The sequence below is a fragment of the Pipra filicauda genome, unplaced genomic scaffold, assembly GCF_003945595.2.
Source record: "Pipra filicauda isolate LSUMZ 115617 unplaced genomic scaffold, ASM394559v2 scaffold548_size709544_pilon, whole genome shotgun sequence".
In the NCBI taxonomy this organism is placed as follows: Eukaryota; Metazoa; Chordata; class Aves; order Passeriformes; family Pipridae; genus Pipra; species Pipra filicauda.
In genome coordinates, this window is record NW_024104696.1 from 445,027 (window position 1) to 461,267 (window position 16,241).

The 16,241-nt window shown below is 55.9% G+C and overlaps 1 protein-coding gene across 2 annotated transcripts in view; it reads left to right on the forward strand.

Annotated features, from left to right (window-relative positions):
* Positions 1-16,241, forward strand: part of GNG7 (G protein subunit gamma 7) — a 52,557-nt gene that overhangs the window by 13,495 nt on the left and 22,821 nt on the right. The window contains exon 3 of one of the 2 annotated variants that reach the window (XM_027731015.2): positions 7,268-7,338. The exons of the other annotated variant lie outside the window; for it this stretch is intronic. The gene's annotated coding sequence lies outside the window, so the exon portion shown is untranslated. The remainder of the gene's footprint in view (positions 1-7,267; positions 7,339-16,241) is intronic. 2 annotated transcript variants of the gene reach the window in all.

Consider the following 16,241-nt stretch of genomic DNA (forward strand, 5'->3'; position numbering starts at 1 on the left):
TCCTGTTATCACGTGATTTGGAACTGGCTGATCTTTAAGGTCCCTTCCAACCCCCCCCCCCTCTGGGATGTCACAGTGTCACCACTCCTCAGATGGCTCAGTGTCCTCCCAGGCAGGCCCTGCTGTGCTGTGCATCAGCTGATCTGCAGCTGCAGGCTCAAAACCATGGAAGCTTTGGTAGGATGATACAAAGGTACCTTCAAGGTTGTCAGTGCAGCTGACCTACCTCAGGAGCAGCTCTTCCAGAGGTGTCCCATTCCCTCCTCACAGGAGTGACCAGGCAGGGCAGCATGGCCAGAGTTCCCTGTTGGCTCCGACTGGGGCAGGAATCACTTTTTTAGGAGATCCCAGCAGCGTGTTGGTCCTCAGTCCTTCCCTGGGGCTGGATTTGGAGTCTCCAAGAGAGGGCAGTGTGTCCCTGGCAGCCGGACCTGCTGCGTGTGCTCCGGCTGCTGAGGAGCAGCAGAGCACCGAGCCTGGAACTCCTCATCCCGAGCTGAGTAATTAGTGACAGACTCATTAGCAGCTGCTCTCGGGGCTGGACGTGGCTGTGTGAGGGTTGGTCCTTTCCCCAGCCCTGGCAGGGATTCGGCAGCGCTTCCTCCTGCCTCACTTTCCCAAAAGAAACCCGTCCCCTCCGTGTCCCTCGTGCGTCACTTCGCCCCACTTTGTGCTCTTGGCGTGTCCTCCACGAGGGGACGGATGTGGTGGGATCCCCTGGAGCTGCTGGGAGTCACAGGCACCCAGAGTGGAATCCAAAACGTGAGGAATCCGGGAGGAAACCAGGAGAAAACCCGGACAGAAGGAGAACTCCTCGAGGGTGTTCTATTGTCGCGTTTGGCCGGAGAGCTCTGAAAGGGAAAGGCTCGGGCCAGCTCTCCCAGCAGATCCCTGTTCACCCAGAGGCAGGTTTCTGTGGAAGTGTGGAAGCATCTCCCCAGCCCAGGGGGCTCAGAAGGGCTCAGGGGGGACCTGGCAGGATTGGGGAGGCAGAGGGGGGTCAGGCTCTGCTCCCAGGGAACAACAGGACGAGAGGGAACGGCCTCAAGTGGTGCCAGGGGAGGTCCAGGTTGGACACCAGGAGGAATTTCCTCATGGAAAGGGTGGTCAGGCCTTGGAAGGGGCTGCCCAGGGGGGTTTGGAGTCCCCACCCCTGGAGGTGCCCGAGGAAGGACTGGAGGTGGCACTCAGGGCTGGGGGACAAGGTGGGCATCGGGCACAGGGGGGTCTCTGTGACCTTGGAGGGCTTTTCCAGCATCAATTATCCTGTGATTCTGATTTTTTTTTTGTGCCAGGCAGGGCTCTCACTCACCTCTCTGTTGTTTAGGAGCAGCTTTTAATGCTCCCAATTCTTGCCCAGTTCCTGCAGTTCCGTGAAGGCCCCTTTATTGGTGATTTGTGTCCTGCAGGAGTGATGCTGCCCTGGCCTGGTAATCATTGATAGATCAAGAGCTCCCTGTTTCCCAGGGGTCATTGTGGCATTTAATTTTTTAACTAATTGGCTGTATAAAACTGCTGATACTCCCTGGAAAATGTAGGGCGCTTGTGTAACATGAAAGCACATTGAAATAACCTCAGAAGTTGCTTTGAGGTGAAAACTTATCCCAGGAGAAACAGCCACAGTTGAACCAAAACTATAACCTTGATTCCAGATCCTTCCTTGGGACACTGTGTTTTTTCTTTCCCTGTTTTCCGTGGTGGCAGAACAAGGTGAACTTCTCCCAGCTGGAAGGAAAGGGGGAGGATCCCCCTTTATTCATTTAGAAGCGTGGATGATTTATCAGGATTATTTTTTTTCCTGTGGTGTTTTTAAGTGATTTGAAGTGAACAGCCCGTTTTGATGTTGTTCTGCTGGAGCAGGATTGTGGGAGCAGCCCGTGGAATAGCTGTGCTTCACAGCCTTCAGCTGCTCCTCAGAACATTGCAAAGCAAATTCCTGCTCCCTTTTGTGATGGCACTCCAGGAATTCCAAACCTCAGCATCCCATCTGTGCTCCACTCTGGTATTTACAGTGTAAGGAATTCAGGTGGATCCTCTTTCACCTCCTCTTCCTGTTCCAAGCAGTTGTTAAGCTGGTGTAGATTTTAAAATTCCTGCAATTTTTGGGAGGCTGTCAGGGATATAAAAGATCTCGTGTTGCTGATCTAATTGTGTTAAACCTCAGCGTCCCCGGGGCAGGGAATGGGCTTGGCCCTGGTTTGATCTCTTCGGAACAGCTGGAGGCATTTGCTAAAACTGGAGGGTTTTTTAAAGAATAAAACTTCACAACCATCTTTTCCTGCGGCCACACAGACTTGTTTGGTTGCTGTTTTGCCCTCTGAAAGGGAGGAAAAGGTGATTTTTCGGACGGGGGGGAGGTTGGAAACTCAAACTCATCCCTGGTGCATCCCTGGGAGAAGGAGCTGCTGCTGGAGCACAGCGTGTTCCATTGGTGTTTGTACACTTTAAATCCATTTTTCCAAGCAGCTTCAGGAAATTGGCATCCCATAAGTGAGCCCTTTAAAAATAGCTCCGTTCCCACTGCCCGGGGGCCGTTGTTTCCATGGCCCCTTGTCCCGGGCACGGGGCAGGATCCCCGGAGCCCTGGAAGGGTTTTTGGGAGGTGCTGCTCAGCAGGGCTGGAGCCCCAGATATTTCCTGAGGAGTCACTTTGTCCCGTTTCCCTCAGGAACGGGCTCCTGCTGATGGAATGCTGCTGTCTGCAGGGCTGGATTTAAACTTTTCCCTCCTTTGCTTAGAGGAAAAGCCAGGGATGGGTCGAGTGGGTTGGAATGATCCTTTGGAATATCCCGGGCTGGTGCTGCTGTACCAGGCTGAGCTGCTCCTTCTCCTCAGACCCACGGCTCTTTAAGGCATTTCACACTTAAAATTCAGTTCTGAATTACTTTTTTGTCCAGGACCTTCCCCCACGTGAAACCACCCGTGACAGGTGCCCTGGGTGTGAAATTGGGGTGCTGGGCTGTTCCCTGTCTCCCAGCAGTGCTCCCCTTGCTCTGCTTGGAGAATCCCAGGAGCAGCTGCTGGGCAGGATTTGCCTTTGGAGGGACTTTAAAGTGCCAGGTGTGGTCACAGGGGTCCTGTCAGGGGATTTCTGCAGCTCTCAGAGCCTCAAGCACAGATCCCTGGAGGTGTGAAGCACTTTCAGGCCTCAGGGAAGGCCCTTTTTACTTCCCTCTCCTCCAAGCCTTCCCTTTTTAGGCCTTAAAAAAACGTTCCAGAGCAAGTTGCCAGCACAGACTTCCCAATTAGCAACCTGCTTCCAAAAGCAAATGCGTGCTGGCTGTGGCAGCTGTTGCCCAGCAAAAACCCTGGGCTGTGTGCTGGAAAAGGGCACAGGGAAACAGGATCTGCTCATCCCCTGGAGGAGTTAGTGGGGAAAAGTTAAACTTTAAAGCTCTCCCTTTGCCGTGGATATTCTGTGTTGGTTGCCCGGGTGCAATTGTTTGATAATTTGCTATTTATAGGCGGGTATTTTTAGGGATGTGACGAGTCCAGCTCTGGACCCGGATCTGTTGCTATTATTGGAGTGCTGAGTGGCAGAATTAAACCAGCCTTGCTTATCCCATTAAGGTTCTCTCATTTTGAGGTGGATTTGAGGGGCTGGAGCGTGGCCAGGGAAGGGAGAGGAGCTGGGAAGGGGCTGAGGGAGCTGGGGGGGCTCAACCTGGAGAAGAGGAGGCTCAGGGGGCACCTGAAAGGAGCCCCTGGCTCTGTGACACCTCCAGGTGCCACGAGCCTTGAGTTTGTCAGGAACATGAGCCGTCATTCCCGCCTGGCACTTGGGCCTTGCTGGGCCGTGGTGGGAGTGCTGGAGTTCTGTTCCCCACCAGAACGCAGGGCCTTGGGCTTTTGTGGGTTTTGCACGTATTGAACCAGCCTTTGGCAATGTGGAGGCCCAGCAGCAGGACCAGCAGCCACCTGCTCCAGCCTGAGCCTGGATCTGGCAATCCTGGGCGCTCCCTGATCTTTCCATGGAGCTTTTGATCGATCCCAGCCGGAACAGTTGATGGCATTGGCCCCCCGCCCGCCCCACGACCTGCCGTGTCCAGGGGAGCACAGCAGCCCCAGCAGCACGGAATTCCTACTGCCAGGGAGCTGGAAGTCCCTCCTGGAAGGGCCCTGGTGCCCCCCTGGGGTTCCTGGCACCGAGGGGGTTCCAGTGGGCCGGGATGGAGGATCCCATTTCCTTCCAGCCTTGCCCAGACTGCAGGGGAGCACTGGCAGCTGCAGGGATGCTTTGCATGACCAACTGTTGCTGCTTCCAGTCAGCTGGGGAAGGAATTCCCCTCCGTGCTGCCCACACCCGCCCCAAGGTATCCCTGGAAGCCACAGCTCTGCCTGGGCAGCGCCAGGAAGGCCTGGGCACAAGGAAGGCCTGGGCACAGCAAGGCTCTTCCCAAACCTGTTGGAGTGACACATTCCTGGGATGAGCTGCTGCTCCTGCCGAGGGGGCTGAGCCTCCCTGAGCTGTGCAGGACCCTCATGCTGAGCCTCCCTGAGCTGTGCAGGACCCTCATGCTGGGCCTCCCTGAGCTGTGCAGGACCCTCGTGCTGGGCCTCCCTGAGCTGTGCAGGACCCTCATGCTGAGCCTCCCTGAGCTGTGCAGGACCCTCATGCTGGGCCTCCCTGAGCTGTGCAGGACCCTCATGCTGGGCCTCCCTGAGCTGTGCAGGACCCTCACACCCCGAGCTGCTGCTGGGCAACATCCCCCTGGAGGAACCTGCGGCCACTGATCTCCGGGGGCCCGGGGAGTGTCCCTGCCCGGCCAGGGATGAGCTCAGCTGCCAGCTCAGGGTGCCCAGGGCCAGCTGCCTCGCTGAGGGCCCTTCTCCAGGCGGGCAGTGCGGGTGGGTGGCAGCGGGAGCGTGTCCAGGCAGTTCCCCTCCTTGGCGTGGCTGCGGAGTCAGTAAACACTGCTGGGGTCACGCTGGGGGATATCGTGTTCCTTACCTTTGCACTGGGAGAAGCCTGGGAGGAAGGAGGGGGCAGAGTTTATTCCAGCACGCTGAGGTCAGGCTTGTTTTCCCTCTTGGAGCAGGAACAGCTCAGCCCCTGGAGTGGGATCCTGCAGGGCTGTAAACAACGGGCTGGCTCCTGCGGGAGGCTGAGGATGGGATCGGGTTCCACTGGGAAGTCGTTGGGTTGTTTATTCCCCCCTTCCTGTGGACACTGCCTGTTCCCAGGGAATGCTGCTGGGAATGGGGCAGGGGCTGGGGGCTCTGCCATGGGACTGATCCAAAATCTAAGCACTGGCAGTGCAGGAGTGCCTGGGTCGCTTTTAAAGAGGAAGGAAAGAAACAGAGCTCCAAAAGTGACAGATTTCAAGGAAAACCAGTCCAAATAAGGAATGTGTGTTGTCACTGCAGAGTTTCAGTTCAGCTTCAAGGCTTTGTTTAGTCAGAAGGTAGATTGGATTTTGGGTGGTTTGTGTCTGGCTGAGGTGTTGAGCTCTCCTGCAGTGTGGAGGTGGTGGCTGATTCCTGCAGCAGCCTGGCATTTATGGAATAATTTGAGTTGGAAAAGCCCTCCGAGACCTGGGAGAGCTGGGAGGCAGTGGGGTGGGATTGCAGCTCAAGGCTGGCTCTTTTCCCGTGTTCCTGGTGGCCTGTGGGACCCTCCAGGTGCTGCTGCCCTTGTTTTCCAGCCCCACACTCCTGTCCCTGCTCCCTCCCTGTCTCCATAGCGGATTCTGTTGATAAATTCCCCCGAATTTCGGTCCCTTTGGGTTTCTGGCAGCATTCCCAGGGGGATCAGGCAGGGCTGTGCTGCTCCAGCAGGAATGATCACCACGAGCGAGGCCCCAGCTGCTGTTTCGGGCTCCTCTCCACCTGCCCTCCCCAAATCCAGCTAAAGCCTCCCCAGCTCCAGGGGCTCCTTGGATCAGCCTGTGGCTGGTGCTGTGCAAAACTCCCCTGGAGCAGAGGGAACGGCTGGAAGTGTCCAAGGCCAGGTTGGATGGGGCTGGGAGCAACCTGGGCTGGTGGAAGGTGTCCCTGCCCAGGGCAGGGGTGGGATGGGCTTTAAGGTCCTTCCTGCCCAAACCATCCCGGGATTCTGTGATCCTGAGGGATGGCTCAGTGGTGGACTGGGAGCCACTCTGAGCCCGATTCCAAACCTGCTTTTTGGTCTCCTGACCTGACCCAAGTTCCTGTGTTTCATAGTAAAGCTTTTTTCTTGCTCTCACCTTCATATTTCCGTGCACAGCTGGCACTGACTCTCTTGTTTGGAATGTGGCATTTGTGAAAATTCCCATTTAAAAAAGAAAAAAAAAACAAACCAACAAAAAACCTTTCAAATGCTTGTTTTGGCACGAGGGCTGTTCCTCACCCCTTGCTTTGCTGCAGTCTGGAGCAGAAGGAGGTGAAAGGGGCCAGCGAGGCCTGGCCTGAACCCCAGCACAGAGTCAGTGACGTGGGTTTTACTCCTTCCTAAAAAAAAAAAATTGTTTGTGTGTTCAGACAGTGAGTGGAGAAAACAAGCAGGGTTGGATTTCAGCTCCGATGGGTTCTTGGAATTCGTCCCTCTCTGGCTCCCAGCTCTGACTTCAGCGTGGTGAGCTGGGCTGGCCAGCAGGGTTGAGCAATGGCTTTACTGGTAAGCAGGAAGGGGCCGTGCTGGGAGCAGGGGGGGCAGCACGGGGGGCTCTCAGGGTGCTGCTGAAGCTCCCCCTGGGCCAGCTCGTTCCTGCTCCCTGCTTTCGTGTCTTCTGGGAAACTGAACTTGCCAGTGTGTGTTCAGGCAGAGGGCTCTGGTGGCTTCTGGGCTAAAACACTCTGCATTGCCCCCAAAAACGGGGCAAACGCCTCTCCCTGTCTGCTTTGCCCCCAAAAATGATGCAAACACCTCTCCCTCTCCTCATTTCCCTATAAAATGATGCAAACACCTCTCCCTCCCCTCATTCCCCCCCCAGGTGAAATCTAGAGCCAAATATTTCAGTGCCCTCTCATCCAGCTTCACTTCACTCTGGTCTCAGGTGCCACGTTCAGGTTCAGTGTCTGGAATCCAGAGCCTGACCTCCAGGTCGTGGGTGTTACCTATAAAACCAGAGGAAAATGGGTTCCCTGTTACTACTGATAGTTGATATCATCCCTGATTTTCCAGTGAATCCCTTGGATGTCAGTCAGAGCAGGGTCGTGCAGTGGTTATTGCTCAGTGTTGCTGGGATGGAGCTGCAGTCAGTGGAGTAAATATTCCAAATTATGACTTCACTGATGATGCACCATCTGTGTCCGTGATGGAACTCCTGAATTCCCGTTTCCTTGGCAGGAGGAGCCAACCAGGACCCCTGGCAGTGCCCGACGGGACGGTGGCCGAGACTGCTGGGTGGCAGTAGGAAGGTGAGCAAGGACAACTCTGCCCTGGTGGAACTCAGAAGTGCCATTTCACTGGTCATTTGCCTTCCCTGGTGGTTTGGGTTTTACCTGCCACGGGGGGGAGGTGCCCCAGCAGGGCTGGCTGAGGTGTTTGCCCAGCCACAGGTGGGATTTGGAGGTGCTGGCTCCGTGTGCTGCTCCGAGCCAGGCTGGTGACCCACTGCCCACGTGGAGCCTCGTTATGTAACGCTGATCACCTCCTTAATTAGGGAGGGACAGCCCTGGATTCCGGAGGAGAGCGTGTCCCTTAGTCAGCAGCAGTGGGAGGTGTGGGACCAGGGGAGCTCTGGCTGCTGGAGCTGGAGAAGGAGGTTGTTTCCTTTCTCCTGGAGGTTTGCTGGAGCACTGGGGTGTGTGGGGCAGCAGAGGCTGCCAGGGATGGCTTTTCATCCTGGGGAAAGTGCTTTGTGTTTTCTGTCAAAACTAGTGTGAAATCCCGTATTGCCCACCCTGTGTGAGGTACCAGGAAGGTGAAGCAGCTCAGCCTTGGGGAGGTGACAGACCCAGAGCTGGGAATTGTGTCTTGCTCACGTGGTTGGTCGTTCCAGAGCCTCAGAGCACTGGGGTGCCCCGAGGAGCAGGAGTGTCCCTGGGTTCTGTTCCAGAGCCTCAGAGCACTGGGGTGCCCAGGGGAGCAGGAGTGTCCCTGGGTTCTGTTCCTGCCCTGAGGAGCAGGAGTGTCCCTGGGTTCTGTTCGTGCCCCCACGGGAACGAAGGGGCAGGAGGCTGAGCCCGTGTTTCAGCCCACCCTGGTTTTGGGAGGCGTGTGACCTCCCCACAGGAGCTCTGGGAAGCAGCAGGTCGGGCTGGCGCTGCTTTGGGGCGGGAGGAAGTTTGGATGATGATGACGATGATGATGATGATGATGGTGGTGAGCAGTTGCTGTTCTTGAGTCACTCTGAGGAGCTGAGATCCATGTGACTCCAAAGCCAGTAGTTCTGTGTCTCCGCGTGTGTCCCAGCGGGGCTTTCGGGGGTGGGAATGACGGTTAAATACGCAGTTGTGCATTTTGGGTGTCAAATCCTCTAAAACCCGGTTTTTTTGGGGGGGGAGCTGCCCCCGAGCGAGCGCCTGCAGTTCCCGCCGCGGGCGGCAGAGGGCGATGTTGGGCCGCCCGAGGGGCTCCGTTGGGGTGCCTTGATTTTAATATTAATTAATGGCTATTCCGTTAATAAAAGAGCCTGCCGGGCTCCCGGGGCTTCGGTTGCAGCCGCAGCCCGGTGTGGTCGTGCCAGCCCGGCGGGGTGAGGCTCTGCGGGGACACCGGGGCTCCCCGGAGCTCTGGGAAGAGGCGGCTGGGCTCGGCCGGGAGGATGAGGAGGGACGTTCCTCATCACTCTCAGCACTGAGCCGAGCTCTGCAGGGCGATCCCGGCCCGGAGACTCCCCAAAAATCCCAGTTGCAGCCACCAGCGTGGGTGTCAGCAGATGGCAGCACCCTGCCCTGCACCCCGTGTTATTCCTGGCCGGGAGATTCCCTGGATTCAACACCACAGTCTAGACTTACTGACAGACAGGATTCTTCTCCTGTTAGGTAAGCAAGATACAGACACCCATTATGCAAATTCCCAGCCGTGGTGCCCCTCTGAAACATTCTTCAGATTGTCTAAATAAGGTGCTGTTTCATGCTAAACCAGCCTTTTGGGTGCCTTCCAGCTGCCTTGCCCTGGAGGTGGGATTTTTTTTTTTTTCCCCCTTGGAGGTGCTGATCAGCACAGACCAGAGTGCTTTTGGCCTTCCAGCTGCCCAGATGTGCAGCAGGAGGAGGAGACAGGCTGGGTAAAGAGCTGGAATTGTGCAATTAAAAGGCTTTAGAGCCAGTAGCTCTTGTGCCTGTCCCTGCTGCCTGTGCAGGCAGCGACGTGGGGGCTGATAAGTAGGTGTTGTATATATTTTATAACGTGATTGCACAGACTCAGCGGGTGTTTTGTGGTCTCTGAGCACCAGAAGTGAGTTTGAAGTGTCCCCCCCGGGGCAGGGGAGGGTTGGAGGGTGCAGTGACCTGGTGCTGTCAGCCCTGCACGGAGGTGTTGCCCCGCTCGGTGTGACTCACCCCTGGGCTGGAGGAGGTGGGGATGGATCATCACTGACTGTCCAGAGGGGTTGGAAGTGGCTGTGGCATTTGCACTCTTTCTTTTTTTCGCAGAGGAGTTCAAAGAGCCTTTCAGCCCTGATGACTGTGGAGTTATTGGTGCAGCAGTCCCCAGAGAGGCCCTTGTCGTGCTCTTGTCCCATGAGCCCAAATTTCTGACCACAAATACTCTCCCAGTGTTTTATGCTGTGGTTCTGTCACTAAAATCTGTCCTCCTGCCCCCGGCCTGAAGCTACTTTAGACTCCTCAAGCCTCAGAGCACACAAAGAGCTGGGAAGGGATGACTGGCAGCTTCCTGAGCTGCTCCTTAGGTCAGGCTTTGGCAGGCGCCCAGCGGGGCTTTGGAATGGCTGTGAGTGCTGCGTGGGGAGCACAGCCCTTCTCAGGAAAACATTGGAAGGCTTCCTAGTCCTGAATTCACTGTGCAGGCACGTGATTTTCTGGGAATCAGCTTGAATGTGCTGCAGAATGGCTCAGAAATCCCTACATGGGGTGATGTTGGCTCATGGAAAAGCAGGGCCGAGGCGGTTGGTCGGGTTCCTTCATGGTGGCCCTTCAGCCTGTTGATACCAACCAGCCTTGCTGCTTCTGCTCCTTGCCTAAGAAAGGGAAGAACTCTGTGTTTTGTTTGTTTGTTTGTTTAAATTGCAGCACTGCTCCTGTTTTTCCCAGCACTGTTTGTTTTGGGGCACAGTTAATCCTCCGAGGGCAGCTCTCAGGGGAGTGGGTGGCTGCACCCTGTGCTGCTGCTGCAGAGCTCTGGGCTCTGCCTGCTCTCCCTGGCATCCCCAGCAGCAGTGAGACTTGGCCCTGTGCTGGCTGGGACTCTCCCCTGCCATTGTGTGGGCTGTGATCCCGTCCCTTCCTGCGTGGGAATTCTGTCCTTGGCCCCTGCAGCCCCCGGCGAGCGGCAGCCCCCGGTCACGCCGGTGATCGCAGCCGTGACCTTTCCCTGCAGCCTCCCCCTCGTCTGTGCTCCTGCAGGAGCTCAGTCCGACCCCTTGCAGGGCTGTGAACCCTCTCCAGCTCAGCTGCTCGGGTGTCTCACCAGTTCTGCTCAGAGATGGCAGATAATGAGGCGGGCGAGCGCTGCTGACTCAGATCTTACTGGCTCTGGGGTTTGTCCTTCCTGCCCTCCCACACTCCACCTGCACACCCAGCAAACCTTCCCCCCCCACGGCCCCCGGGGCTTTCCTCTCCCCAGAAACTCAGCCTGCCTTCCCATCCTGCTGCTCTGCAGGGAACAACCCGGAGTGTTTTAGGGGAGAGCCGTGGTTGAGGAGCGCTGGAGATCTGGGAAGGGGAAAAAGGGGTCCCTGAGGTTTGCTCTGGCAAAGGGCCAGGCTGAGTCAGCCCAGCCTTTCCTCGGGAACACCTGAGTGCTGGGTAAACACCAATCTATCCCTGCAAACACCGGTATCTCCTCGTCCCAGCTGCAGAGCTGCACTGCCAGGGTTCGCCTGCGTCGGCTCCGACCCGGAGCTGCCCGAGTTACTCAGGGCTGAGCAAACCCAGCTCCTGTTTGTGACGCTCCTGGGCAGCCAGGCCACTGCCCTGTGCTGTTTGCTGAGGGGCTGTGCTGACATCCACAGTGCAGGCCATAAAACTCCCGGGCTGGGGGCTGGTTTCCAGGAAGGCAGCAGAGCTGGAGGTGCCCTGTGCTCTCCAGGAGCCCCCGAGCTGCCCTGAGCTCCCCAGCTCTGGGGCTGGTTGTGAATTCTCTGAAGTTCAGAGCTGTCAAAGCACTTTTCTGTCGCTGTGGGGAAAAAAAATGCTTAGTGGGATTGTTAACCTGAGCCTTTTCTGGTCAGATAGGAAACCCTGGCTGGGGCTGCCTGGAAGAGCAGTGTGTGAACTTGCAGACAAACTGGGGAAGGCTCTGTCCTGCTGGGAAGGGCTCTGTCCTGCTGGGAAACTCACCCTGTTGGAAGTGCAGATTGCTGGAAGGGCACAGGGCCTTTGGGTCAATGATTGAGGTGAATAAGCCAACTTTCAGTTGTTTCTGCAGCTGATTTCTTCAGCTGCCTGGTGTGGAACCCTCACTCTCACCTGGACCTCGGTGAATTTGTGCTGTCACGCTGCAGAGACAAGTTGTCATCAAACAGCTCTGCTTGTCCTTTAGCTGGTTTGTCTAAGTGTGTAAAATATATAGAATTCCCCGAGCAGCACTGAATTCCCATCTTTCCCAGCTGGGTTCCCATCCCATCCAGCTGCAGTCTGGACAGGCTCACATTCCTCGGTCCTGAGGCCAACATTCCTCTGCTCCTCTGCACCCCTTTGCTTGGGATTTGTTTCAGGTTTGACTCCCAGCCCTGTCTCGGGCTCCCAGACACCTTTATGAGCTGCACCTCCAACCCCCACCCTCTGCAGAGCTGAGTCTTGGCCACACTTCACTAAAATAAAATGGATATTGGCTGGTTGTTGCTGCAGTTCAGTGGAACTCATCTGGAATCCCCAAATGCCAGTGGATTCAGGAAAGGCACTGCAGTTTGCTGATTAAACACTCAGCTATTTCTGTTAGAAACCTGAAGGGAAAGTTGCTTTTTTTAAGTCTTGATGGCAGCTGGAGTGGAGGAATCCCTGGTTTGGGATTCTCCTTTGCTCTGGGTGCACAGGAGCTCAGCCCTGAGCTGTCCTTTCCATAGAATTCAGCTTTTCTGCCAGTCCAGCCCCAGCCCACGAGGAAAATGTGGGTGTGCAAAAGTGTCCAGAGAGAGAGAAATCAGTCAGGGATTGGTTTGGGTGTTGTGCTTCCATACCAGCTTTCCTCAGCTGGATTTATTGTTGGTAATTGTTAGTAGAAACAAAACCCACGTCCCCCAGCTCAGAGCAACCTTTGGGGGGGGAAAAAACCCCCAATCCAGCTCCAAAAATGGGACAGTCCCTCCCGTCCCTCAGTGTCTGTGGTGTCATTCTGAGCCTGGTGCCCCCAGCCCGAGCTGGAGTTGGACTGAGACACCACTGCTGGAATTATTTATCTAGGGAGGTTTTGATAAATGTGGATTTTCTGTGTGGCCAGGAGCAGTAAATCATTGGTGGGAAGGAACAGGCACTCCCAGGACAAACAAATGAAGGACTTGAACTTTCCTGGGAAGCTCCTGTTCGAGTGTTCCCATCACCTGCTGATGGAATGGGATCCATTCCAGGCAGTCCCAGCAGGTCCCTGACCCTTAATAGCCAATTCTGTTGGACAAAGCCTGATTTAATCCCGTTACATCATCTCTACCAGGAGCCCCTCAAACCTGAATCCCCTGGGAATTCTTTGCTGCTTCTGGCCTTGGCTTCAGCAGCTCCAGCTCGGAGCTGAAGGGGGGCTTGGTTTGTGGATGGGGCTTGGAGCACCCTGGGCTGGTGGAAGGTGTCCCTGCCCATGGCAGGGGGTGGGACTGGATTGGGACTAAAGTCCCTCCCAACCCAAACCATTCTGGGATTTTATTCCCAGGGCAGATCTCCAGCCTGGTTTGGTGTTCCTGCAGATATTCCCCCGTCCGGGGGTGGCTTTGGTTCCATCCGAAATACCTGCTGGGAGCTGCTTTGGGGAGCACCTGCAGTGGAATTAAAACCCCCAAACCCTCGGGGAGATGAGGACAGGCAGTTTCATCCCAGGAATTTCCTTATAAAGCCCTGCTCTGGCTGTGGGGCTGTGCCAGCAGGAGTGGCCCTGCTGCCAGGAATTCCTCTCCTTTCCCTGTCACACCCACTGCTCCGGATCGGTGTGGGCACAGGGATTGCCAAACATCCACAGCACACGGAATTCCTGCCTGCTTTGGGCCTGGAGAAGGGACAGGGGGGTCCTGCAGAGCTCTGCTGAAGGGCACGTGCTGCCAGTGAGGAACTGGCTGTAACAGGAGCCAGAATCAGGGGGGAAGTGATTCCTCAGCTGCTGCCCCTTTCTCCTGCCTTTCAGGGTGGAAAGAAAAACCCAGGAGTCACCTCAGCTGCTCTTCCAGGTCTTTGCCTCTCAAACCTGTCCTGCAGCTCCTCCTTCCTCTGGCACTCCGAGGGAAGTGGTTGTAGCAAACAAACTGGGAGGTTTTGGGGCAGCAGCAAGAAAAAAAAAACAACAAACCCTTCTTCTTTCTCCTGAGCTCTTGCACTTGAGCTGATCAGCACAAAGTGTTGGCAGGATGAAAACCTTCACCCTTGGGTGCTCCCAGTCCAATCCTGTAAGCTGGGGGTTGGCCTTGGGGACAGGAGCTTTGGGAAGCTCAGGTCTCCCATGGTGTGCTTTGGCACGAGGACGTGTTTTGAGGCTGTCCCCAAAGAGCCTGGGTTCTGTTAAAAACAAAGCAGATTTAGCTCAGGGGGCAGAGATCCCGGGGTTTTGGGGGATTGTGCCCTCCAGGGTTGGGTTATCCTGGGTGAAGGAGCTGCCTGGGAGGGGACACGGCCCTGGGGGGGAGCTGGGGGCTTGTCCTGCCCCTGGATGGGGGGACACGATCCCGAGGGATTCTGTGTCCTGGCTGCTGTGCTGGAGCAGCTGGAGAGTGAAAGTTAGTCTTAACTTTTAGTAAAACCTTGGGTTCAACAGAAGTGGTTCCTCGGCCTGCAAACACGTGGAATGAGCTGTAATTCCAGCCTTTAGGTAATTCCAGCCTTTAGGTAATTCCAGCCTTTAGGTAATTCCAGCCCTTACGTCATTCCAGCCCTGAGGTAATTCCGACCTCTGGGCTGTCTGGAGCAGGGGTTTTGTTCCTCAGCTCCCTCCTCACAAGGGCTGCACCTCCCAAAGCCTGGGGTGGGTTTTTGGGGGGTCTGAAGTTCCCGGCACGGTGAGACCTCGCAGCAGGTGAGCCAGGAAGGAATTGTGAACCTGTGCACTGTGCCAAGGGTTCCCTGGGGAGCTGCTGGGCCTTGTGCAAGCACATTCCCGGCTTTATCAGCGCCACAGGAATCCTGTCTCCTCTGGGACAAACCCTGTTTTCTGTCTGGGGGCTCTGTTAACACTCCCAGTGGCCTGGCAGCAGCAGCAGGAGGTCGGTTTTCCCGAGGTCAGGGGCAGGGAAGCTGTGGCAGAGGTTGGTGCAGGAATTCTTCAGGTCTGTGGTTTGTCCTTGAGCTTCTCCTCTGAGCTCTGAGACAGGGGGAGAGTGACTTACTCAGGACCCACTGATCTTTTAGCTGCAGCCTGTGGCTCTGCAGGGTGACTGTTCCGAGGCACTGGAGGTGTGCTGGGAGTGCCTCAATCCTGGAAAAAGGGCTGGGCAAAACCAGGCTGTCCTAAACCAGGCTGTCCTGCCACCTTCTGCCAAGCTGACAGGTGAATCTGTGCTCATATTTAACAAAAAAACCACCACCAGCAATCACCTTTAAATGCAGCAGCCACAGCTCAGAGCTGAGCTGCATTTGGAGCAGGGCAGGGCTTGTTTCTCCACGTTTAATTTGAGCCCAACCAGGGAATGACTGCGGGTTTTCCGGGAGGTCCCTCTCAGCCCTGGCTGACGGCGGGGTTGTTGTCCCCACAGTGTGTAATTTGTGGGTGATGGCCACCCTTTGATGTCCCTTCCCTTCACTTCCCCTGCACCCCCACTCACCAACCAGCTTTTCCTCCTTCCCGAGAGCTCGAGACGCTTTTCTGAGAATTTCATTTCTGCAGCAGCTGCGAAAGGCCCTGGGCTGGATCAGCCTCTGTCAGCACCCAGCGAGGGAGAGGCCGAGCTGGGGCTGCCTGGGGGGACTTCCCTGGGGCACAGAAGGTAATCCCAGTTTAATATGGAAAAAAAGGTCCTGGCCAAAGGTCCTGGTTCTCTCTGCAGCGCCCTCGTCCAGGTTTCAGTGCCCTCAGAGGTACCAGGAGATGCTCTGCTTGGTTGTAACTTGGTGGGGTTTCTTTCCCCCCAGTTTTCTCCTTTCCTTTTACCTCTTGACCCCGTCGGTGTTGAGTTTGTATCAAACTAAAACTTGGCTAAAAATCGACTGGAATTGGGTCAGATGTCCATGAGCTGCAGCCCATGGTGGTGAATTTTTCCCTGAGTGCAGAGGAGAGGAGATGATGAGGCTCTAAAACAAACACCTTTGCCTCAAAGGTTGAGAGTAAAGGTTTGCTTTGTTGGGTATTTGGGTTCAGAGAACAGATTTGCTTTGTAGCAAAGACACCAAACAGCTCCTGGGTGACATTCTGTCACGAGTCACCCCCAGAACATCCTTTTGCAGCAAAACTGCAAAACAAAAGGGATGGAGGGGGTGCACTGGGAGCACCGAGTGCATCCTGACCTGCTCCTCCCACCTTCCCAGAGCTGGCAGGATGATCCAGGGGCTGGGATTTGGCTGACTCGTGGGAGAAGGAGAGGGGAGAGCTGCTGCAGGGGTTCAGGGGCTGGCTGCCCTCATCCACCGTGGGCGTTGGGGGAGTGAGGGTGCAATCAGCACCCAAAATCTGCCCTGTCATCGCTGGGAGTGACGTGAAATACTCGACCTGGACGTGACAGAAGCTCTGGAACTGCAGTGGGAGGGTTCACTTTTCTCATGGAATCTCTTCCCACGGCCCCCAGACCCGATGCTCCCTTTGCTCTGTCTGTCTTGGATGTTGCTGTTTGCTCCTTAAATGAGTTGCCACCTCTTTGTTTTCCCAAACTGTCGGGAATTGGCCTCAGCTTTCCCGCTGCATTCCCAGCTGGCTGCACCAGGACAGGTCTCCAGCCATTGGAGCAGCTCGTCTGGGAAAGGCCTCACTGGGTCAGGACGACTTCAGGGGGAGTTCCCAGGCCCCACCAGCCCGGTCTGGGGAGCACAGCTGGGTTTGAGGAGCCACCATTCCAAGGCACCCAAACCTTAAT